Here is a 26,611-nt window from a genome sequence, read left to right as displayed (position 1 = left end):
CAGAAGTATCCAAACCTTTTAAATTACTGTCCTCTCTTTCTATTTCTGATTTTTTTTTGGGGGGGGAGGGTCAAGGATATATACAGTAGATGAAGTTACTACACAACACTGGCGCCTTCTTCAGAATAACTACCCTGGAGGAGCTTCACAAACATTAATTACACAGCAAATCTGCACTAACTTCCAGGTAAATTATATTTCCTGTTTTCATAGAAAAGGAATCTAATATAGGTAAACCATCCAGGAGACAACTCAAGTAAATTAAAGACAGATTTTTTTTTCCATTAAGAAACATAGGTTTCTAAAATATTTTAGATTTACACCCAGAAATATAGCATACAAACATTGCCAATTGGCCATTCGGTAATCAACATCATACTCTGGAGAAAGATTGCTCAAAAGCGAGGCAAAGGATGATGATCCAATGGAAACCAGACAGATATGAGGATTTCGGTTTCAGGTGGACCTGGTCATGTAAATATTAGTATTCCTCTAATGAACTGATAGGGAAATTAGTAGCACTAACTTCTGGCTCTGCCATACGAATTGCTCATGTCTAGGTTCTTTCTGTGAGAATTTTGAGGTTTAAATCTGACCATATTTAGTTCTGAGGGCTTATAAAAATAGGCTTATTATTATTAAAGCACATTTAGAATATATATATTTACCTTAGCACCAGAGAATCTTCCCCATGTTTATGTAGTGATTATTGAGAGAATAAAATCAGTCTCTCTAAAAAGTTTCCACAACATTTTTCTATCAAGTGTTCTGAGAACTTAAGCCCTGACGCCAGAAAAATGGTAAAGGACCGCTCTAATGCTAGAATTAAATACACTGTATATGATTATATCACAATAACATCTTCTTTGGTCTAACACAATCAGGATTCTATATTTGTTGCCGGCACAAAACTATAATTACTCGTTGATTTGATCAAAATTACTAGCTGACTTGAGCAATTCAGTCTGCCTGCCAGCCAGCCTTCAGGGTAATTAGTCAAATCAACGGTGTATCAAAATGACTAATGTGCTTGTGAGTCATGGTTAGACTATCTACGACATCATGGCAATGCTTAGATTCAGTTCCAAAAGCTCAGTTCATCTTGTTTAACTCCAGACTATTTTCCTCATAATTTAATTTACTCTGTACAAAGTTCAGAGTTTTTCCTCTCCTTCAAGGGAAAAAGGAAAGTGACAATAAGAACCAAAGTCCAAAATTCAATGAAATCAGATACTCTTGTTTCAAAGAAATAAGAGGAGAAGGAGGAGGGGTGTTTCCTTCTTGTCTGACAGGAGTAAGGTCAAGGGGAAAGAAAGAAAAATGGATCCTCACCAATCAAACCACCTGTCAGTGCTTCAGATTCCATTAAAGGCCACAGTTCCGTTGATTTGATGCCAAACACCTCTAAAATGTTCTTCCACTTAAGAAAAGTGTGTTTTTTGAAAGAACAAGGAAAGCAATACATTTAAAGGCTGGAGAAAATTTTCTTCCATTTACGTGGGTCAGTGAAACATCCATCATACAGAAACAAACACCTCACAGAATAAAAGATCAGAGGAGCTACGCTGGTAGAAGATCAAAGAACCAGAACCGCTGGGAGAATCAAACAAGTAACTGTCTGAACAGAGCCCCCCTGTGATTTCTCTCCTAAATCTAGCTGATATGACTAAGGTGGGGGAAGACAGAACATGCCGGCGCCAAAAAATGTGATTAAAAATAATTAATTCTAGTTTGGCTCTCTCTCTGGAGAAAGAATCCTTTCAAAGCCATTAAATAGAATAACTACATAATGAAAATTTTTTTAAAAAAGCAACATGTTCAAATTACCTACACACTAACTACAACCAAGCATATGAAATTAGCATATGCTCAGCATAACAGCACACCCAGCGTAAACAATGACAGATACATAGAGTAAATGGTTGCAATAGTGTCAAAAAGACCTGGATGCATTGAACAGATGCCCTCAGATCTAATTCCACCTGCTTGGGCTTAAAAATAAAAGCACTCTGTCCATCCCTGTCACATGTACAGTTCAAAGAACAAGCTGTCATTAAAAATTGAGGGGTAGAATTCAGAGCAGAAATATAACATGCTCAGTATAATCCAGCAAAAACTTTCAGCATCCCAAAACCTTTGGTTGCCAGGATCAAAAACATTATGCTGAACACCTACTAAGCACCTGCCTTAAACCTGACCTATTCACATCTTACCGCTCTAAACCTCTTAGTTTAATTATATCTCCCTATGGTGATGTCGTTTCTGCTTTGTGTTGCAGTTATTTCAGAACCAGACTCTGGTCTCCTTGAGGGTAGAGATGGCATCTGATGTCATTCACGGGTGATTCAAGAAGTATTCATCCACTGCCCAAGATGTGCAGTGTAGAGCATGTGAATAAGATCCAGTCCCAGGCCTCAGGGAATAAGCTCACTGTGGGGTGATGTTTGTCTCGGCAAGTAACGGCAATAGCCAGTGGCAAGGGGTGCCATCTATTGGGCACTTACTCTGTGCCGGGCACCACATTAAACTATTTAATTCTCACCACCACCCCATGAGGTAGGGACTGTCATACTCATTTCTTACAGATGAAGAAACTGAAGCTTAGAGAAAAGTGAATAATAGTGACATTAACGAGAGGCAGAGTCAGGAGGGTTGGGGAGACTGGATGGGAGAGAGGACGAGTCCACTTGCAGCGGTGCTCAGGAGAGGGAATGAGGAAGGGCTTCACCAAGGATGGGCCCCTTCGCTGATATCATGATAGTATAGGAATATATCTGAGGTGACACGAGGAAGGAAGTCACCTAAGCAAATGAGAAAGTGTGGTGTGGATTTTAAAAATATGATGTGATTCCCTGCATTCCAGCCCCTAATGGAATATCTCCATTTGCTTATTTGTTTTACCATGACGTCCACAGAACAGTGTCATGGAACTTGTACCTATCACAAATCCAACCTTTAGGGAGGTTAAAAGTTTGGGACGAGGCAAAACGATGGCTTGACGAAGCTAAAACCACTAGTCAGCTAGTCATGGCTACCACTGCAGTGTATCTAAGAGTCCAGAAAACTTGGGGTTTCAGTCACTGGAGATGCTGTGACATTTCCCTGCTTACACAAGGTCTAGCTATGCAAACAAAGTCCCACTGGTTAGTAATTCTAATGCTTGTTAGAAAGATTAACAAAACTGATTATCCTACCAGTAAAAAGAAAGAAAAACCACTAAACGTGAGCCATTTAATATATCCAGATTCATCACTTTAGTTCTAAGAGAGAGGATATGTTAACAGCTATTGAAAGATGCATTACCCAAAATGCTGATTCCAAATACGTTTTGTGTTTTCCTTTTCACATGGTATATATTGATCAATATTGCAAGGAACAGCTCATAAATTCAGCTGGATATCTATGGTAACTTTTTGTATACAATTTAAATTAGCAAATTAAAATGTAACTGCATGTGTTTTTCCATAATTGTTTACGAAATATAAAACCATGCAATATTTTCAATGAAAATTCAGGTCATTAATCCTTACATGAAATCCCCCCTGTGGATCAGACTCTGCAATTTGGCTCCTGGTTTTATAAAACTTCTGTAGACTGTGCTCACCTTCCCCATGCAGCATGGTCCCAGCCTTTCCCTCGGACAATCATAACACAAAGCACATTCCTCTGTGAGCACTTTAAGGATCTGTGACTTAGCCAGATTGGGGATTTAATACTAGAATAAATCACATCATGAATTAGGTAAATTGTACGTTTAAAGTGGTTCTATTTTTACAGGCTTATGTATCAAACCTTCTTACACACACACACACACACACACACACACACACACACAGAAGGGAAAACTGGATTTGCTAACAGATTACATCTTGTACAACTACCCATCTACCTTAAAACCATATTCATCACACAAAGATGATCTGATGAGCTTCTCTCCAGCTTCCCCTACCCTTTTACTGAATTTGAAGAGTTAACGGCACTGTACTGGATGCTGTGACATCCACCAGTCTCTCCAGGATGGAGAGATGTGTTCTCCCAGCTGCTAGGAGGGCCGCTGGCTGTCAGGCCTCTCCAGAAATCGTCCTCTGCTGAAGACAGCCACTTTGCCAAGATTAAACCCTCCCCTTGAAGGCAGCCCACATCCATGCCTGGACTAAGAGAGGGTGCAACTCCCTTGCTCCCAAATCAGGACAGCTCTGTAGGGTGAGCCCAGGCCTTTGTGGAGACTTCACAGCACCCTCCCTTCTGCCACCCCTCTCTCTGCCCAGAGCTGCCTCCTTCTCTCCCCAGGGTGTAGATTCAAAGAGCACACCCCAACACACTCCTCCATCTCCGAGACTGCATCCCAGGAGGACCTGCAGCGCACACCACCACCATCAGTCAACTACAACAAAGACACTTGGACAAAAAGATTTTTACAAAATAAAGATTCTTTAAAATGTTACAAGCCTTCAAACAGAGAACGGACATCACTTTTGATAGGTAAACTAACAAAAACAATACCAAGGCTGCTTCGGTTATTTAAATCAACATTTTCCAATATTCAGCCTTTTATAGTTCTAAATGATTCCCAAACCAATATTAAGAATTAACACAGGGCTTCCCTGGTGGCGCAGTGGTTCAGGGTCCACCTACCGATGCAGGAGACACGGGTTCGTGCCCCGGTCCGGGAAGATCCCACATGCCGCGGAGCGGCTAAGGCCCGTGAGCCATGGCCGTTGAGCCTGTGCGTCCGGAGCCTGTGCTCCGCAACGGGAGAGGCCACAACAGTGAGAGGCCCGCGTACCGCAAAAAAAGAAGAATTAACACAAAAAGTGGCTTTTACTCTAAGTGCTTAGATTACCATTTTAAAAACATTTATCCCTTATGTTAGGTGGTAGGTAATCTAGGTAATTTTAAAGACATACATACATACACACATACCAACAGCCTGAAGAATAAGAAAAAGAAATTAACCTAGCTACTAACTTTTTCATTTCAAAAATAAACCCTTTTGAAAGATTTTTCAAGTTGTCTAATTAAAGTAAAAAGAGCAAGGGAGGAGAGAGAAGGAGAGATTTCTTCCCCTTCTACTTTAATACATGTTCATCTCCCTTTTAAAAAAAAACTATTCTTAAGCTACATGAAAAGAAGGACGTGTGTCCTGTTAACTATATTTTGTTTTAAGGGAACTGTGTTTCCAAGAAACTAGCTCATCTATTAACTATCACTCTGATGTTTCCAGAGCAGTTGTCACTATGATATACACAAAGACCACTGGACCAGGGGTCAGAATTCCTGGGTCCCAATCCCAGTGCTGGCACTGACCACAAATGTGATCTCAGTAAGGTCAGGACCACATATTGGGCCGTTCAGTGCCAATGTCCCACTAGATCAACGATTAAGGGCTTTGGCTGGTCAGTCACGGACACCTGGGTTCAAATCCAACTCCCATCGCTTACTAGCCATGTGACCTTGGGCAGGAGATTAAGCCTCTCTAAACCTAAAGCCTCATCTGTAATACAGAGATGATCAACACCGTGCCTACCTCACAGGGCTGTGGGAGAGATTAGATGTGAAACTGCAAGCAGGGCTCAGCACAGTGTCTCTCATTGCAAACACTAATAAAAGTGAGCTATTACTATTAGCTCTTTTTCAGGCTGTGCCTGTCAGAACCCAAGAGCTTTAGGGAAAAGCATTGCTTCAGGCATTTAAAAATAATGAATATTAAAACTCTCTAAGGTGTCAATTCATTGCTTTCATCAGATTTATATTCTAGATTTCCATAGAAGATTTTGTTGGGAGAAAAAAAAAAAGTGTCTAAGAAAGTTCAAAGAACATTGACTAGGTGACCTTGAACTTTAGCTTTTCTTTCTGTGAGTCCACGCTCTGCTCCATCGGGCGGCTTTTCTCCAACGGGCTATTTTCACACAAAAGTAGAGAAGTGCATCCTGTTTCAGCAGCCCTTCTTTCTAATACGTTTCCAGCACTGGGTCTGCAGGTACTTCTGCCACTTCTCACACAATGTACGATGCATCCAATGGCCTTCAGGCCCTTATGACAACACTCCAGGGGACAAGATATAGACAACCTATGGCACCACTGCACAAAAGCATGTCATGATTATTTTCGCCTGGTTTCTGAGTCAGAAGAATCCATCTAATCAGAACTGCCAACCTAGAGGAAAGAATCTCCACGCAGTTTTCAAACTACAGGAACAACTGGCAAGGCACAGAGGAGCTGGAGCTGCCAGAGCGGATGCAGAGGGAACCAAAAAGAATGTCTTTGCGATTGTAAGCCAAACCTTCGAATCTCCCCCCGCCCCCCCCCCACTAATGAGGCCTGGTCACAGTGGAGAAACAATGTTTAAGTTCTAAAAATAACAGCAAATGGTTTTTGCTGCTGAGATGAAGACTCTGTAATTAAACCTGAATATTTCCACGGCCCCCTTCTTCAGCATATTGTACACGTAGCTTCACCTTCCCAAGGCACCTCCAGATCTATCCATAGTAGGCACCATCTTCAGATTTCCTCTCACTCCTCGGGTCTCGGCTTACATGGCTTCACTACTAGTAAGTCTTCTCAGAAAGACTTGACTTTTTGCCCACAAGGCGCTTATAAATTCCGTGAAAGCAAAGTCTACATTTTGTTCATTGCTATATCCCCAATGCCTTACACAGTACATGTCACACAGCAGGCCTGTAAGAAACCTTTGTTGAGTGAATTAACTAATGAGTAAGTGAATTAACAAGTAAAAGGGAGGAAGGTGGACTGTGCCAAAAATTTAAGCCCACTTTTACTGTCACTTCCATGATGTTTAAAAAAACACAACATATCTCTAAAACATAAACAGGACATGGTCATCTTTTAAAAGTTCCTTTTCTGAGCTTCTCATCCAAAAGCACATCAAATAGCATTAAGACCTTTCCCCAGAGGTGAGAGGCTTTCAAAGCAGGTTTCTTTTTTGATTACTTTTATGGGAAAATTAGAATCTATCAAGATAATTCTTGTAATGTGTTCCTAACATCCTTTGTTCTTTGTTAAGGACAGGGTGATAAAGGGAGGTTATTCTGAGAATTTCTAAGAAAGAAAACATTTTGCCTTGGTAATTTTAGTCAATCTTATTGGCAATAAAGTATTTAACATGTGTTTCCAGCCTTGAAGCTGCTAACCTTTTTATAGCTTAATCATCACAATATCAAATAAAAAAAAAGATTTGAACTGCAAAACTTCATTGCATTTACTTTTCATCCTGCTATATCGATATACAGAGAGAGTAATACACACTACCCTGACCTTCCTGGGAAACCAAGTGCTCTTAAGATAAATGCAAAAAGAGTGAGGGCAGTGAGGACTTCCACACTGCCGAACCTGCAGAACAAAAGCTGCATTAAGATGAAGGCTCCCAGGACCGTTTTCCAAGGCAAGGTGCGGTCAGGCTGAGCCAGCTTCTGTGGGTTAGCTCCGCACCGTAGCTTTTCTCCACACCATGGAAGAAGAGAAAGGCCACGCAGCCAGACACTGCAACTACCACACAGCCCATAACCCTTAAGGAAACCTGTTTCCAGGCACAAAGCACTCTAAACAACCTCATGGAGTCTGAGGCCTCTGTCTGTCAGGGAGAGGCCACATTTCAGGTCCCTATCTTCACATCCCTCCCGTTTTATCTGAGTTAAACATTGGCACCTGAGAAGCTCTAAGTGGGGAAAGGAGGAATTAAATGGTGACAAAGCTGGACTGCCTGAGAGGTTAATCAGAATCCTTTACCTTACTCCCAAAGAGTGGCAAGCATTGATTACTTTGTTCTGTGGTCACAAGCACTACCCCCTAATTTGGTCAGCCATGTCAGGGAAGCCAGATGGAGGGATGTTCGATGAATAGTTAAGGTAAATGAAAAACTGTGTGACACAGTGAAAAATCAATGAGTTTGAAAACCAGAAATCTAATACTCGTTCTGCTGCTAACCAGTTGTAAGAACTTAGACAGGTTACTTGACCTCTCTGTGTCTCACTTTCTTTATCTTCAAAACACGGGGCTATATTAAATGGACAGTGTCCTCCAGTTTCTAAATCCTAGAGTTCTACAAAGCCCATCACATCCCTACTGAAAAACCAAGTAGATATTCATGGAACACCACGTGATTGTTACTAAAAGTGCTTTGTGTTCACTGCAACTTGAACCATAACCCCTGCCCTAGAGCATCTATCACATGAGCAATAACTAATCAAAACATTATTGGTAATAAGAACAGTGAACAAGTAGTCAACAAGGACAGTGAAACACGTGGAGTTTCAATAAAACACTGTTTTATTACAGTGGAAGTAATAAATGGGTGCAATCTTGGAAAGGCAATTTTGCATACAGACCAGAAATCTTTTGTTTAAAGCCATGACCGGGCTTCCCAGGTGGCACAGTGGTTAAGAATCCACCTGCCAATGCGGGCAACACGGATTCGAGTCCTGATCCGGGAAGATCCCACATTCCGGGGAGCAACTAAGCCCGTGTGCTACAACTGAGCCTGTGCTCTAGAGCCTGAGAGCCACAACTACTAAAGCCCTCGAGCCTAGAGCCCGTGCTCTGAAACAAGAGAAGCCACTGCAATGAGAAGCCCACACAACCTAATGAAAACCCAATGCAGCCAAAAGTAAATAAATTAATTTTTAAAAAAAGCCATGACCTATGACCCATCTAATTGTAGAAATGTTTTAGTCATTTAAAAATTGGAAGTACAAAGAAGACATACAGATGGCCAAGAAGCACATGAAAAGCTGCTCAACATCACTATTAGAGAAATGCAAATCAAAAATAAGAGTGAGGTATCACCTCACACCATTTAGAATGGGCATCATCAGAAAATCTGCAAACAACAAATGCTGGAGAGGATGTGGAGAAAAGTGAACCCTCTTGTACTGTTGGTAGGAACGTAAATTGATACAGCCACTATGGAGAACAGTATGGAGGTTCCTTAAAAAACTAAAAATAGGGGCTTCCCTGGTGGCGCAGTGGTTGAGGGTCCGCCTGCCGATGCAGGGGACACGGGTTCGTGCCCCGGTCAGGGAGGATCCCACATGCCGTGGAGCAGCTGGGCCCGTGAGCCCTGGCCACTGGGCCTGCGTGTCTGGAGCCTGTGCTCTGCGGGAGGCCACAGCAGTGAGAGGCCCACACACATACCACAAAACAAACAAACAAACAAAAAACAAAAACTAAAAACAGAATTACCATATGATCCAGCAAGCCCACTACTGGGCATATACCCAGAAAAAAACATAATTCAAAAAGACATATGTACCTCAATGTTCATTGCAGCACTATTTACGATAGCCAGGTCAGGAAGCAACCTAAGTGCACATCCACAGATGAATGGATAAAGAAGTTGTGGTACATATATACAATGGAATATGACTCAGCTGTAAAAAGGAACGAAATTGAGTCATTTCTTGAGACGTGGATGGATCTAAAGACTGTCATACAGAGTGAAGTAAGTCAGAAAGAGAAAAACAAATATCGTATATTAACACATGTATGTGGAACCTAGAAAAATGGTACAGATGAACTGGTTTGCAGGGCAGAAGTTGAGACACAGATGTAGAGAACAAACGTATGGACACCAAGGGGGGAAAACCACGGTGGGGTGGGGATGGTGGTGTGATGAATTGGGCGATTGGGATTGACATTTATACACTGATGTGTATAAAACTGATGACTAGTAAGAACTGGCAGTATATAAAAACAAACAAACAAACAAAGAAACAACTAATACTAAACTTTCTTTGGGTTATTTGTATGGAAATATGTTAATATAAATGTTTCAACATGACATGAAACTTCTAAAAATCTTACATGTTCTGGCATAATGTTATAACTCATAATTCTAGTTATTAAAATGTATATCTTTAAAATGTATATCTCATAAATAACTAAATTTCCTTGTCAATTGCATTATTATGAACTTTCATCAAATCTTTACCCGTGGTCATTTTTAAGTCTTTTGTCATTTACAGACAATTCTGGGTGTACTCTGATGCTTTTGCAAAAATGTTCCTATAAAAGGGTTTAATCTTCAAGGAATTCATGGAAAAGACTCTGACAAGTACATGTTTCTGGTAACTGACTATACTGCTCAACTGAATGAATAAGCATTTTCAGAACTCTAATGGAAAACTGATGAATTCATAAAAGTGCTAACAAAAGATAAAAAATAAATAAATAATGAAAATTGGAAGTAAACAATATGTCCACCATAGACAAGTTAACTCAACAATTAAGTTATTTGAACTCATTAAAATGTTGACTTAGAATAAAATTTAATGACACAGGCAAATGCTTACACTATAATGTGAAGAAAGAAAAGTGGGATACAAAAATTATATACATGGCATAACCATAATTATATATAATATGTATTTATGTCCAATATTGTCATGTGTATATGTATAATATTTATAAATAACACTATTTATAAGGACAGATAACATGTGAATAGTAGTTATCTCCAGGTGTATTTTATTTCCTTCTTTGATGTTTCCATAGTCCAGATTCTCCATTTTAGCATGTAATAACTTTGTAATCAAAGGAATTTTTCGTACATATACAGGACTGAAAAATATAAAACAATGAGGATTTAAGCAATTATGAGTTTATTCTGCTGGATACATGCATTAGGAATTCAGAGAGAGAGGCGTCACTACAAGCTGTGCAGCAGAAGAGATTCCTGGAGGGGGTTCACAAGTAGAATTTAGGTTTATAGAATAGTGCTTAAGAGCACTGATTCTAGAGCTAGATTTCCCAGGTTCAAATCCTAGCCCTGCCACTTACCAATTGTGCGAGTTTAAGCAAGTCACTCAAACACTCTCAGCCTCAGTTTTCTCATCTATAAGATGGGACTGGTATCAGTTCTTACTTCAAAGAGTTCTTGTGAGGATTAAACAAATTCACATAAGTAAGGGCTTTAGGACAGTGCCTGACACATAGTAAGCATTCTATAAGTACTAGCATAATTATCAAAAGGGCATTTTAGACTACATGAGCATAATACCTTAGTAGTTCACCCTTTTGCTGAATTCTAACTATGTGTCAGACACACACACAACTCACACTTTGCACTTCTAGGTAGGAAGGACCATCACTATGCCCAATTTATAGATAAGAAATCTGAGGCACAGAGAGGTTCATGGCCCAAGGCAAGTGGCTGAACCAGTACCTGATCCCAAGCTAATCTGACCCCAGTGCCCATGCTCTTAACCATGGCACCGTCCTGTAGGGAGCAGTAAACAAGCTTACCTCGGGCAGACAGATGACTACTTCGAAAGATCACAGGAACTACCATCAACAGAGGGCGTGCAACCGGAAAATGAAGCCAGACAGGGAGCCGAGCTCCATTGCATTGGGCAACTGGGAGAAAGATTTCTGAGCAAAGTGGTTACAGGACAAAAGAGGGATGTAAGGAAATTAGTGCGGCAGATAAACAGGGAATGAAGCACAAGGAGGCTGTTGACAGAGAGAGAGCAGTTATAGACAAAGCAGTGGTGCGCTGGTGAGGGACTGGGCCAGGTGACAGCACAGAGAGACAGAGCTGGCACATCAAAACAACGCTTTGAAGGGAAAATTAAGAGAACTCAGAAACACAATACTGGGAGCAAAAAAAGAGAGAAACATCATATCTCACAAGCCACTGAGGCCTGGACAAGAAATGTTTCCTTTTATTTTGATTTCTATAAGTTTTGTAAAATGTTTAGTGCATTTACTTACATATTTGTAAAGCATTAAAAAAAAAAAACTAACCAACAGTAGCACGATAAAAAGCATCACACAACACTGTACTCTATGCAAGCAACGCTGACTGAAAAGGTGTATTGCAGTAAGTGACAAAAGTGATTAGCAAGAAATCATAGAGCATAACATCTTTTGTGTAAAGGAAGTGGCTATTTAGAAAATCAAGATAAAGAGCCCACTAATGGCTAATACTGACAAAGAGCCCAAGTCTGATAACATCTCCCAGCACAAAGACAGGCTGATTTATCCCTTGTTTTAAAGTGGCAGCCAGAGCTTGCCAACAAAAATATGTGATTAATCTAATTAGCTTACTGAACTGAGGAAACAACGTGCCAAAATCATATGTACTCACAGATTGGCCCTTCCAGGACAAAGCAGTGTCACATAAAAGCCTATCCTTCAACTTAAATGTTCACGCTCATTAAAAGGGATGAAGCCAGCAGTACTCAGCTTGTAGGAGCTTAATGAATATTACTGGATGGTGATGACACAGACATGAGCCTCAAAAGAATCAGCTCTCATGGTGGAAAAGAGGAAGGATCACAAAGGACTGCACAAATGTATGTGCTGTGGCAAAAGTCCAATTACCCGCTCAGGCCAGGCAATTGGACCACGTTACACCTGCATTAACATTCCCACTCTCAGCTTAATGCTTTAATAGCCTCATTGACAATGCCTGTCTTCACTTGGGGTTATCAGCAAATACAAGCCACGTCTGTTGAGACTGGCAAAGTCATCCATTTATTCAACAAATATTCTTGGGCCCTTACCATGCACAGGTAATAAGTGATTATCTCTGTCTAGTCTTTTGCTGCTAAGGCAAGAGAGATTCTAAATACCAGTTTGGTGCACGAAAAACCCTTAAAGGTTAGAGACGAACAGCCTAGAGAATAGAAAAGGGACATCACTAGCTTCATCTAATAGTCTGCAGATCACAAGGGCAGCTGCCTCATCGGTTCCCATTAGGGGGTACATATGTATCCAAAAGGCAAACTTTCTTCTTCGGCGGGGTGTCGTTCAAGAGCGTCTCTCTCATAGACTCAGACCCAAGTCATTTTAAGGAAAAATGTGAGTAACTGTTTATTCAAATTGCCTTGCCTCTTCTACCTTCAACATCACCGCTTAGAAGGATCCCTGGTCCAGAGAGCCACAGAAGCTGACACTCCTAGAGCCATGGGTCAGGTGAGCTGACCTGAGCAGCTGGGCAGCCTTGCCCGGCGTGGGAAAGCAGGACACACCCGGAGGGCACAGGGGGAGTAGAACAGAGTCGGGCTTACAAGCAGATGGTTGATATTTGGTATTTTCTAGACCTCTTATTTTTATCCCTAAGATTCTATATAAAACAATGTATCAGTTCACTTCTGAAGTAAAGATAATTTATTATACCCAATTTCACTGCCACAGAGTAATTTGAGTACCCCTGAACTTGAAAAATGAATCACTTTGTATCACCTTATATCAAATCATGAGCATCATTTATATGAAAAGTTTTTCACAGGAAGAGAAAACAAAAATGTTGATTTTACCAAATGTATAATTACTGATAATTAAGTATTTGACAAGCTGAAACTATATAGAGCTATGGTATAAAAGAGTCAAACTTTAAATTTCAGTAAGAATTTTTTTAAAGGTATTTATAAATACTCTGCTTTGGGAGCATTGTTTTCTCTGAAAAGAGAACCTCCCCAACCCCTTGACTACAGACTAGTCTCTTGTCAGCTACTCAGTCGTCAGCATGTAGCCCTGCAGGACCGACGACGGCAGAAATCCTGCTGCAACAAGGTGGTGGTTGGTAGATTAATAGACAATGTCATTTATGGCAGGGAATCACTAAAAATGACATATACACACATTTTAAATACCTTATTTCATCATGAACCGTAAAAAGGCAAATTTATTTGCCAATATTTTCACACAGGCCAAAGCTATTTCTTCAAGTACAGGTCTACTGATTGAAGTTCAAAGCTGTCTTTCTTGCACAAACCATCCTCATAATGTATAATATATGATTTCCAGTTTGTCTACTTGAAGCTGAGAAAAATCTCAATGTGAATCAATCTAAGTGCAGAATCATTCTATATTTTAAACATCTTCCCAATCTTTTAGTTATCTCTTCCACATCCAATTTGACAGCAATGTCTTACAGCAATTTGCCTTTATTTAGTCTTTGCAAAGAATTCAACTTCAGAGAAACAAACCTTTCTTTTCACACACACACATTTCATCAGATTGTATGTTACTTGATGAAAGTATATAATTACTGTAACAATGCACACAACTCAGCAGTGGGAGGAAAAGTCTGGTCCTCCAGAGCGCCCAGGAATTAGCCAACCAGACAGAGCACTCAGCAGGGTGTGGACAGAAACCAGTGTGTTCTCCAGAGAGAAGAGAAAGAACTGGCAATCCAGGGGCCCACTTAGACTGGTGAAGAGAACTCCTGTTGTATTATAAAAAGAAGCCAGTTGCGCTTTCAAGAGCTAGCTTCTAGCTTAAAACAGTATCTGCAGGCAACTAATGTTATGACTTGTTCAGGGGAGATGTCAGTGAAGTCTCCCTGGGAAGAACTGCTATGTCCTTCTGCAACATCCCTCGTGGGAAAAGTCCTATGGAGTCATTCTTTGTGAGAAAGGAAGTATGTACTGCTATCTATATAGCCTGAGGTTATCTCTGGACTTTAATTTCCATTATTTACACTGGATGATAATCTGTAATAGACAAGCCGGTAGAAAAACTGCTGGCCTTGAGCAGCCCATTTACAAGAAAACTGACACACAGATTAGCAAACAGTCTCCCACACTGCCCCCCACCTCCACAAAAGACACGACTCCATACCTGTGCAAGACCATTGAAGCTGGCAGCCAGAATGCTGAATCCAGTCCACAGATTGGTTTTTTTTTATTACTACTGTTTTCATTTGGACGCCTTTAGGTATTTATGCTCCAGTTTACCACAGACTCCAGCACTCCCTATGGTCTCACATCTGCCTCACCCCAGTGGTACAACAGAGTCCCACCAAAACTCGACCCTACAGAAACTTTGGTTAGTCTCTGGCAACACTAGGCGTGCTCGCAGCGAGAAGGCATTCGCCTCGGCAGAGGCACCCAGCCACTCCAATAAACAGACACCAGGGGGTTCTCTTCCCACGGAGAAACAGAAATGATTGGCAGCTTAAGCAACTGTTCGAAAACCGTAGCCTTTGTAAGAACCATGTGGGAACCTTGCTGAACTGCAGATTCCTGGAGCCCTAACCCTTCAGATTCTGATTCAGTAGGTCTAGGAGTAGAGATCCAGGAATCTGCATTTCAACAAGCACCCAAGGTGATACTGATGTGAGAGGTATAATAATAAAAACATTAGCAACAATCGTAAGTGCTTACCAGGCCCTGCTCCGAGCACTTTACATATAATGGCTTAACCCTTGGAACAACCCTATGAGGTAAATAGTATTCTTATCCCCATTTTACGAATGAGAAAACTGAAGAAGAGAGAGATTAACAAACATGCCTCTGCTTACTCAGCTAGTAAGGGGAAGAGCCAGGATGAGAGGGTCTCTGAGGAACAAGTCTAAAGTCCATGCTGGCTATAGGCCAACAGTTCTGAGACTTGACACCAAAGGCACAAACCATAAAAGGAAAAATTGACAAACTGAACCTCATCAAAATTAAGAAAACTTTTGCTCTATAGAAGGCTACACGAAGATTAAAAGACAAACTAAAGACTAGCAAAAAATATCCACAAACCACATATCTGACAAAGGACCAGTGTCTAGAATAGTAAAGAACTCTCAAAAACTCAACAGTAAAAAAACCCAAATAATTCAATTAGAAAATGGGCAAAAGACATGAGCAGACATTTCACCAAAGAGAATATACGAAAGGCAAATAAGCACACGAAAAGATGTTCAACATCATTAGTTATTAGGGAAATACAAATTAAAACCACAAAGATGCATCACTACACACCTATCAGAATAAGCTAAACAGTAACAATGCTAAATGTTGACGAGGACGCAGAGAAACTGGATCATCCATACACTGCTGGTGAGAATGTGAAACGGTGCTGCCACTCTGGAAAACGGTTTGGCAGTTTCTTTGAAAACTACACATGCAATTACATGCAATCCAGCAACGGACCTACTGGGGATTCGTCTCAGAGAAATGAAACTCCCGTTCACACAAAAACTTGTACACAAATGCTCACAGCAGCTTTATCTGTAACAGCCAAAAACTGACATCAGCCCAGATTTCCTTCAATACGCAAATGGGTAAACAAGTTGTGGCCCATCCATACCATGAAGTATCACTCGGCAATAAAAAGGAACAAACTACCGATACCAACAACAACTCGGATAAATGACCAGGGAATTACACTGAGTGAAAAAAGCCAGTTCCAAATGGTTACATACTGCATGATTCCTTCTACATAGCATTTTTGAAATGATAAAATTTTATTTATTTATTAATTTATTTTATGGAAATATAGTTGATTTACAATGTTGTGCTAATTGCTGTACAGCAAAGTGATTCAGTTATACATATATAGACATTAGTTTTCATATTCTTTTCCATTATGGTTTAATCACAGGATGTTGGTCATAGTTCCCTGTGCTATACAGTAGGACCCTGCTGTTTATCCGTTCTATATATAATAGTTTGCATGTGCTAATCCCAAACTCCCAATCCATCACTCCCCCATCCCTCCCACCCCTTGGCAACCACAAGTCTGTTCTCTATGTCTGTGAGTCTGTTTCTGTTTCGTACATAGGTTCATTTGTGTCATATTTTAGATTCCACATATAGGTAATATCATATGGTATCTGTCTTTCTCTTTTTGACTTACTTCACCTAGTATGATAGTCTCTAGTCCATCCATGTTGCTGCAAATGACATTATTTCGTTCTTTTTTATGACTGAGTAATATTCCATTGTGTGTATATATATATATATATATATATATATATACATATATATATATATATATATACACACACCACGTCTTCTTTATCCATTCCTCTGTCAATGGATAGTCAGATTGCTTCCATGTCTGGCTATTGTAAATAGTGCTGCTATGAACACTGGGGTGCATGCATCTTTTCGGGTTAAAGTTTCCTCCGGATATATGCCTAGGAGTGCGATTGCTGGTTCATATGACAGCTCTATTTTTAGTTTTTTGAGGAACCTCCATACTGTTCTCCATAGTGGCTGCACCAATTTACATTCCCACCAACAGTGTACAAGCGTTCCCTTTTCTCCACACTCCCTCCAACATTTATTATTTGTAGACTTTTTGATGATGGTCATTCTGACCGGTGTGAGGTGATACCTCATTGTAGTTTTCATTTGTGTTTCTCTAATAATTAGCGATGTTGAGCATCTTTTCATGTGCCTGTTGGCCATCTGCATGTCTTCTTTGGAGAAATGTCTATTTAGGCCTCCTGCCCATTTTTTGATTGGATTGTTTGGTTTTCTTTTGTTATTGAGTTGTATGAGTTGTTTGTATATTTTGGAAATTAAGCCCTTCTTGGTCACACTGAAATGACAAAATTTTATGAATGGAAGACAAATTAGTTGCCAGGGGTTAGGTATGGGAAGATGGGGGCTGGGAGCACAGGAGAGAAGTGGCATGATTATAAAAGGGCAATAGGAGGGACCCTTGTGGTGTTGGAACTGCTCAGTGTCTTGACTGTGGTGGTAGACCCACAAACCCACTCCAGTGGTAAACTTGAATAGAACTTAATATAGTAATACAGGTACACACAAATGAGTACAAGTAAAACCGGGGATCTGAGGACTGTATCAATGTCAACATCCTGGTTATGATACTATACTTCTGCAAAAATGCTTCCTTTGGGGGAAAATGGGTAAGGCGTACAAGGAACGTCTCTATTATTTCTTACAACAGTTTAAGAATTTACAATGATCTCAATAAAATTTCAATTAAAAAGAAAAACTCCATGCTCCCAAGTGTGCAGGTGAAATCAGGCACTGTGTTCTTTCACGAGGAATATAAAATGGCACTACCTTTCTGGGGAACATCTGGCAACGCCATCAAAAGTGAAAAACATATATATCCTTTGATCCAACAATTCCGTTTTTAGGCTATTAATTGTAATGAATAATTTATGATGTGTCAAACATTTAGTTGCGAGAGTACTTAATTTCAGCAGTGCTTTTTTAATAGTTAAAGACTAGAGACAACTGAACGTGGTACGTCCACAACAGGAGATTCTATCAAGTCAGCAAAATAATCTTTGGGAGTGAAACAGCTGACCTGGAAAGATAGGCAAGATAGATGCAGATGTTCTACGGATATTTACTCAATTCCTGCTATGTGCCAGGCACTGCTGTTGACTGGGAACTCTCACACAACCAACAAGGCATGGTCCCTGAGCTCAACTATACAGTCTGATGGACTGTCCTCTACTGGTAAGTAAACAGTTGACAAAACGCTATACACGTATCTCTGTAGGTGATTACAAATACACACGCACATACACATGCACATATTTTTTATCTATATATAATATAAATTCTGGAAGGATATAGCCAAAATGTCAATAGTGGTGATTTCCGGCAAGTAGGATTGTGTGTATGTGTTTTATTTAATTTTATTTGTTTTGCATATCTATGTATTCTAAATTTCTACAATTAACAAGTTTCACTGGTATTAATTTTATTACTGGGAGGAAAAAGGCTGGTCCCCAGAGAGTGCCTTTTTTTCTCTCTTTTTAGTTTCTTTTGATTTCTAATAAGGCACAAACAGAGTGAAATTTTTCTAAATCCTGATTCAAAGAACTCAAAGACCTCTTCAATTATCAATGTGAATAAAGGCAAATAAACCAAACTGGATTACCTCGGGATAAGAATTGGGCCTATTTGTAAAAGTTGCATTTCCTTACAAATTCAGGTTTGTAAGCAATTTCTAGCCCTTGGATTGAGCTGGGGTTTCTATTTCAGGAAGTTTATACTGTTTGCTTTTGCTAATTTCTTAAAACAATGCAGATTCTTTACAGAAAAATATTTTAAATACAGATGTCCAACAAAATGTAGTATCACTCAACCAGAAAAAAACAACTATTTTAAGCTCCAGATATACTACTTTAAACTAATGTCTATGTGTGCATATTTGCTAGTTCATGTGGTTACACTAAGATGGTCTCACACAGCACATACTGCTGTTTAAACTGGGTAGGGTTTTTTTTGCTTAGCAACATATGCCGTTTTAATGATATATTTTAACATTAAATATGTTTATTTAACCAATCTGCTAATGGTTGGATATTTAGTTTGCTTCCAGGTTTCAGAGTTACAAACAGTTGACAATGAACATTCTTTTAACTGAACATTTGAGCATTTCCTTGATTTTGTCCTCCAGCTGAAATCCCAGAAGAGGACATTCTGGCTCAAAGGGTATGAGCCGGAGGGTATGCTCACCTGAAAGCTATTGATGTAAGTGGGCTCCCAAAGAGCTGTACCAACTTACAACAATCAGTACAGGAAGGAAAGTGATCCAGTTTCTATCAATACATGCTCACTAATGCTGCTGACCAACATGAGAATTAACTTGTTCTTGGATTCTCTAGAATTTCACTTTTGGGGAAAAAAAAATCATTTTAATAGCAGATCAAAACAGAGGGATTACCTGGCCGCCAGTTAAATTAGAAATTTTACTTTGTCAACTTCACTTTAATTGCAGAATTTTGTCAGACCCACTAAGGCAAACCAAAGATCATCTCTGTAGAACTCTGTATTCAATTCAATGATCTTTATTTAGATAATCACTGTGAATTCTTATCTGACATCCCCAAACCTTTACCCTACAGAGATCAGCCTCCCCACCAGGAACTCCCAGGCTAAGACAGAGGTGGCCATTTCATAGTAACTACCTCATGGGGCAACGTGGGAATAAATGAGATCATGCAGGTTCATGCACCTGCTTAAGGCACAATGCTATTACTGCCCATCACATATTAAATGGTTCAAAAATGTTTACTATTAGTGTTCTATTATAAGTAACTCACCTTCAGCATGACATAATGAGGACTTAAATTCCAGCTATTTCGATCCTCTTTTATTTTTACAGATGAAGAAACTGGGGTTCGCAAGGCTAGGTGTAGCACTCAGGCCTCCTTGACGCCAGTCTGATACTCTTTCTCTAAAACTATTTTGTCTGTTGGTAGGTTTTCTCTAGTGAAGGCTACAAACACCTTAATTCACACAATTACACTTAATCAGAGCAATCTGCAATTTGAGATTTAAGTCTACATGTTCAGAATATACTTGGCTTATAGATATCTGCCTGGTTAAATAATAATTCTCTAAAGCAGGTATTTTAAGTTGCAGGCTAAAAGCAAATGGGTTTATACCCACCTCAGAAGATGATGAATGATTGATGATAAATCTCTATGCTGATCGAGGGTTTCTGATTACATTAGACAGAGGTCATGAAGACTAATTAAAAATGCTCATACACTCATCACCGCTGATTGCGCAAATCCCACCGCTGAAAGTACAAGTGCAGCACCTTCTCTAAAATGACAGAGGAAACAGATGAATTTCTACTCAGAACTCCCAGAGGCTATCTGTCTTGATTTCAGGGTAAATGGGTTTTCCCTAAAACCCTAAATCACAAACAGAATGACAGTCCAAAAATCCTGGACCAAATTTTACTATTCTGTCTGAGCAGGGGCTGGCCAGGTCTGGTCACATGGCACATGATCAATAAATAATTACAGATCGATTGGTAAATAGGTCTGTGGGCATACTTTAGGGATTTTCAAAACTAATTTTTCTAGACGCCTACATAATTGGAAGTCGTGGTGTGTGTTCCAGTGAGCTAAAGGAACTACATCCTATATGCCACCAAAAACAGCCCTTATATGCACTCCAGACTCTGGTTCCCTCTTATATGCACTCCTGCCCTACAGTGAGGGGCTTGTACTGATCTCTCCCTACCCCTTCGGGGCCACAATTATTGCCTGACAGTCAGCAGTGTCGCATTCACCCAGGAAAACGTCACCAGGTAAAACACAGGTGCTTTCTAATAACAAGGCAAGATGGGTGGTTCTGGCCTCTGTCTTCTAAGGAACCTCCACCCACCACACATCACAATCATCAACACATGCTGCTGAGCTGAAAAGGGAAGGATGGGAGGAGGCTGACAGTCAACCTGCGCTCTCCTACTCCTCAACCCCAACACACACACACACTCCACCCCTATCCAGGAAAGCCACCACCACCAGCCTCCTCTCTGACCTGATTCAGGACTTAGAATCCTTACCTAGCTTCAGGATGTGACGATGGGAGAATCTACCCATTATGCTGCCTGAACGCGCCCAAGTGTTTATTTTTGGTTTGTTTGTTTTCTTTTGTTTTGTTTTCAGCCCTGCTGCATGGCACAGCCTGTGGGATCTTAGTTCCCTGACCAGGGATGGAACCCACGCCCCCCACTGGAAGCATGGAGTCTTAACCCCTGGACCGCCAGGGAAATCCCTGCGCCCGAGTGTTGAAGGAGCATTTACCCATCTTCCTCCAGGAGACGCCTGTGGCCCCTCTGTGTGCCTGCAGGGTGGGCAGCCAGGGGAGTGGGGAAAGGAAGAGTACCTGGCCCATGCAACGTGCACAACAGAGGGCATGTTTGGAGAACTGGCTTAAAACTCAAAATCCTGTGGAATGAAGATATCTGTCATACTAGCTTTTGATCCGCTTGATGTATAAAGAATCAGAAAAATGAAAATGGGTTTTAAATTACATAATCTGCATTAATAGCAAGAAAAAGTCTTGAAATTAATGGAAATTCAACACAGCAACCATAAACCCAAGGTGGAAAAGGGAATCAATAATGAGACTCTGAGCTTGCAAAGTCATCCTAGTTTAAGCAATAAAAGGACAAAAGCCAAAAAAAGACACAGACCAAACAATACCAAAATTATGCAGCTGCTCAGCCTCTGCTTTTTGAAAAACAATCAAATACCAGCAGGGAATTACGCAATGCCACACATCCACAATACTCTATGTTCTTTCCATGTGAATTACCAGCAAGTGAAATTTACGTTTTCTATTTTGTAACTTTCTTATACATTCCTAAATATATTCCTATGCTGTTATATTTTATTTTATTTTTTAATTCTTGCCTTTTTTACTTCACTCCCTTTTTTTTTTTTTTTCATTCCCTTTTTGATACATCTCTCACTGGGCCCTGGTGATCCAGATTCTGGCCCAAGCTCTGTCCCTGTAGATATCAATGTAATTTATATAAGTATCAGTGGGCCTCTGTTTTTCCATTAACGTATTCAACAAATTCTACTCTGCACCAGGTTCAGTGCGAAGTACGAGGCATACAACACGGAACAAAGTCAAACACGGACCCTGTTCTTAAGGAGCTCAGAGTCTTTAAAGACGAGGCTTAGCTATGAAATCAACAATCCGTTTAAGTTCTCACGGTTTTGTCCTTACTCTTCTCCCTCTTTCTTCTGATTCTCAAGGAACTAACTTCAACTTTTTCATTCCACTATTAATCACCTTTAATGCTTCCACAACAGTCAGTGCCACACAAAAATTTTATGCTCTAACACGGGGATTTAGCCAGATTGGTTCACAAGGCAAGAAGGAGGAAAATGGAGAAGAGGGATTCTATAAAAATCAAGGCCTCAAAAAAATGTAGAGCAGCTAGCTCTGTTTTAGATGAACACAGAATGTGAGTAAAGGTAACAGGGGGAAAACAAGCAGCAAGAGAAGCAGAGAAAGCATAACTGGCTCCTCCTCAGAAAATGGAACCTGACCCCCTGAAAGTCTGGTCACTGGGTTATTCAATCCTGATTGCTTAATGAAAGTGTACAAATCAGCAGATATTATGCCTGAGCGTTCCAAATGTCCCTAATTATGACCAAGTAGGTGAAGGCCTTAAAAAAATCACACTTCACCTTATTCGAAGGGTTTCTGGCACATCAGTAATTAAAACACCTCAGTTCCCAACTACATTAGAAACAGGATAATTATCTTCATACGAAATTTGCTTTTACAACACTTGAAATGCTTCAAATCCTAGCATGACAACGGAATATAAACAAAAAGACGGCAGATTCATAAGGCTTCTGTCCATGACTGTGTTGCTGCAGCTCAAAGTTAAGAGCTCCCCCCTTTGAGAAAAACGAGCATTAACAGTCCCCAGAAGAAAACGCATGATTATCATGATTATCATTATAATAATATTAGCAGCACCTAAATTTTCTTGAGTCATTACTGTGTGCCATGCCTGTACTAAGTGCTTTGTTACATGCCCCGAGCTCAGAGAGACTGAGTAACTTGCCAAAGGTCACCCAGCCAGGACGTGTCAGACTAGGGAACTGAACCCAGATCTGCCTGGCTCCAAAATTCATACCGTTCATCACTATGCTGCCACCAAAGAGGTAGCATCAAAGGAAGGGAGGGGGAAAGAGAAGGAGCTGGCAAAGCACAGTTTACAAGATTAAAAATCATTAGAGCCATAGAAGTTGAATGCTGAACCACTAGAGAAGCCCAAACAGAATTCCAAAGAATTCCCCAAATAGGTATCAGAAAACCCACCTTCTTGCCCAAGGCTAGTAAAATTTGAACAAAGAGAAATGGTGAGGCCGTGGCATGAGGAAAAAGTGATTCATCAAGAGAGTCCCTCCCTGGAACTTGTTTGGTGGTCCAGTGGATAAGACACTGCGCTCCCAATGCAGGGGGCCTGGGTTCGATCCCTGGTTGGAGAATTAGATCCCACATGCCACAGCTAAGAAGCCCGCATGCCACAACTAAGAGTCTGCATAATGCAACTAAGAGCCGGCACAGCCAAAAATAAATATTTTTTTAAAAAAATTAGCACTGCATTTATTTTTTTAAAAAAAAGAGGGTCCCTCCCTGAGGACAGGCAGTGGAGACAAGTTGTCCAGGACCATATGCCTACTGTGTGCCAGTCGCCAAGCTACTGCCCTGGTTATGGTCTCTAGGCTCCATGTGCTAGAGAGAAATGACAAATCCCTAAATGAGGATGAGAACCTGTACACAGACCCTGTGAAGGGGAAACTAGCAGGACTGATGGGATCTTCTCCTGGAACATTTGCCTCCAGGGTTGCTAACTCAGATGAAGACTGCTCAGTGTGAGAGCCCTTCCAACACAGCCCCTAGCTCAGCTGTATTATAGCGAGAACAGTACCACCGTCAAAAGACTGAGTTTGAACTATTTCCTTTCAATAACAGAAAACTCACAATCTTTCTTAGAAGCTCTTTTCCTTGCGAGGGGAAAATGAGAAGCTATCCTGGTTATCAGGCACTAGGAAAAAACTCACGGCCCCATCCCCTCCGAGAATAAGAAAGGGCCAGCACTATTCACCGAGTTTCAACACGGCCTTGCCTTATTTTTGAAGAACTCAAAAGTAAAAAACGCGTCACGGCCTAGTGGAGTCAAATTAATCTAGCTTCAGATCCCAGGGCTGCCGCCAACTAAGTCGTTAACTTTAAGCACAGTACTTAACCTCTTTTGGCCCCAATTTCCTCAGTTTCAAAACAGGGATAATAACCTCCATCTTACTGGTATCTTGTGGGCATTACATGAGAGTGGACTTTTCACCCCAATGGGGTGCTTGCCCTGCCCACAGCCCCTTCTAAAGGAAATTGGTAATATTGCCAATCAATGTTTGAGGGCAGCACTTGGCAATGATTTTCTGTACACACACGCGCACACACACACACACACACACACACACACATACCGTCAACCCGCTAATCATATGGAACAGAATCTGAGAATCTGACAGAATCTGAGAATCTGACAGGGGTGGGAACCTGATCTAAAAGCAACTAATCCCTAGGCTGTCCATCAACCATGGTTTAATCTCAGAGGTGATGGCTAATTAGTTCAGCCACTCAAAATCTACTGGAGGGTTGAATTAGGAAGTAAAGCTAGTGGTCAGCACAGAGTGAAGCAGATAGGCCCCAAAACAGAACAGCAACTTGGAGAGTAGCAGGGTTAACAGTGAGGTCGATGCCCAGAACGACACTCCACAGCCCCTCAGCTGAGGCTCCCAGAACCAGTGGGGATCCAAACCCCTTCTAATTCCAGCCTCCAGGTTTCCAATTCCCTGCCTTCCTGAAGCCGGGCTGTTCCCTTTTCCTAGGATCTAACAATAAACTTCCTATGACCTGAAGTCCCTTGGAAGCAGAGGTAACAGGTAAGGAGCCTCCATCCATCTGTGAGAGAAGCAGAGGGGCAGAGAATCATTCAGCAGACTTTTTTGTAGGACCTCGCTGAACAGACTGGGAGACAGGACACGATCCATCTGGCAAAGAAAGGCTCAAGATGCCTTTCAGAGATCCAGGCTAGCCAAGAAAACAACCCAGGGGAGGGGATCCCCGTTATGATAGGTATTTGATCTCTTCAAGAAGTTCCTTGAAGGGAAACACCAAGTCACGTTCCAAAGCCCTAGTACCTTTGCCACCACTGAGAGCCTCCTCTGAGGGGGAAAATAATACTCTAACCCTTCTTGGGATTGAAATGAAGACCAATGTGGCTGGTTTTCTCTTTGGGGTAAATTTTCATTAAGGAATGAAAAAAAAAAAAAACCAAAGTAGTCTATCCAAGCCCCCTCAAAACAAAAAACAAAACAAAATAAAAACACCTTAAGGCAAAGCCTCCCTCCTCTCCCCATACAAATACATAATTTAGAAAATGACAGTCAAAATAACCAGCCGCATCAATCACGCAGGAGCCACTACAGAAGCCTTTCCCAACACCCACCTCCTCCAGCCTGGCCTCCAATCCCATGCCAGCCCTTCTGGAGCAGCTGTGGGGTCCCATTCCATTTATCATTTATTTTATTATCTGGCTTGCAAGCCAATTTGTTCCACTTCGTGTTTCTGGTTTAAATATGTGAGTTGTATATTTCAACAGAATGAACAAGGGGCTTCAGGGACACCCTTGATGTACATTTCACAGCTACCTGCTTCAGTGCCTCTCTCCAATCTGCATGTAACATAGCAAATTTGTTTGCTGTATATTTAAAAGAGGCAGCAGACAAGCACTTCTGCACAAATCTAACCTGGGGAGGGAGACAGGGGTATACTAACAGGCCAAGGTGTAATTCACCTAGATTTACTTTTCCTCAGACCACTACTCAGCTGAGCTTGAAAACTGTTGTTCCTGTTAGCTCTTCTTTCAGCCGCCAAATGAAAAAGGCTCAAAGCAGCTGCTGTTTTGACAAAGTATTGACTTCTCACGGGTGGGAGTGAACAGAAAAATTCAGCTCTGAAGCCACTGGCCTGCGTCCATCTGATATGTTATAAGAAATCCCTGAGATAACACTTAGGCTTCTGTTTCGAGCTACACGGTTTTTATTCTGTTCTCTCAGTGCACAAGATTCAATGCCTTCCTGGCACTGAGTGGCAATAGCTCAAGGTGATGAGCCGTGAATCACAACAAACTTCACCGAGTGTCTTCTTGCAGCCTATAAATAAAATCAGAATCTGTGAAGCTAGCAAACCTTCTGAGGTCTGAACATCCCAAGGTTATTCATTTCTAAACTTCTCTGGGAAGGATAAAAACACAATCAAAAGAAACGTGGTTTATGATGAACAAAATTTCCTAATGTGTGAAAACTCCCATTTTAATTGTCAGGGACGTTATGCTAAAGTATTGCAGACCTTTAACTTCTCACTCCCTGTGTTACCCCCAAAAAGCTCATTTTCCAACAGGGTTTGGAAAGTAATAGAGGTGAGCAGCAAAACACCAGCTGCAAGGAAAAGCTGAGGTTCTGAATTATTTTTATATGATGAAGTTGATAAAATGGGCTGAATAGATCTAATGCCTCATTATGCCACAAAGAAATTTCAAAACATTTATG

The 26,611-nt window shown here is 40.8% G+C and overlaps 1 protein-coding gene across 13 annotated transcripts in view; it reads right to left on the bottom strand.

Moving 5' to 3' along the window:
- FHIP1A (FHF complex subunit HOOK interacting protein 1A) overlaps window positions 1–26,611 on the bottom strand; it is a 269,760-nt gene that overhangs the window by 126,738 nt on the left and 116,411 nt on the right. For 3 of the 13 annotated variants that reach the window (XM_033403165.2, XM_033403228.2, XM_049709064.1), the window contains one exon: window positions 20,121–20,279. The exons of the other annotated variants lie outside the window; for them this stretch is intronic. The gene's annotated coding sequence lies outside the window, so the exon portion shown is untranslated. The remainder of the gene's footprint in view (window positions 1–20,120; window positions 20,280–26,611) is intronic. 13 annotated transcript variants of the gene reach the window in all.

Source organism: Orcinus orca, chromosome 4 (assembly GCF_937001465.1).
Source record: "Orcinus orca chromosome 4, mOrcOrc1.1, whole genome shotgun sequence".
Taxonomy (NCBI): Eukaryota; Metazoa; Chordata; class Mammalia; order Artiodactyla; family Delphinidae; genus Orcinus; species Orcinus orca.
Note: the sequence above shows the minus strand (reverse complement) of the source record. Positions and strands in the feature narration are given on the sequence as shown.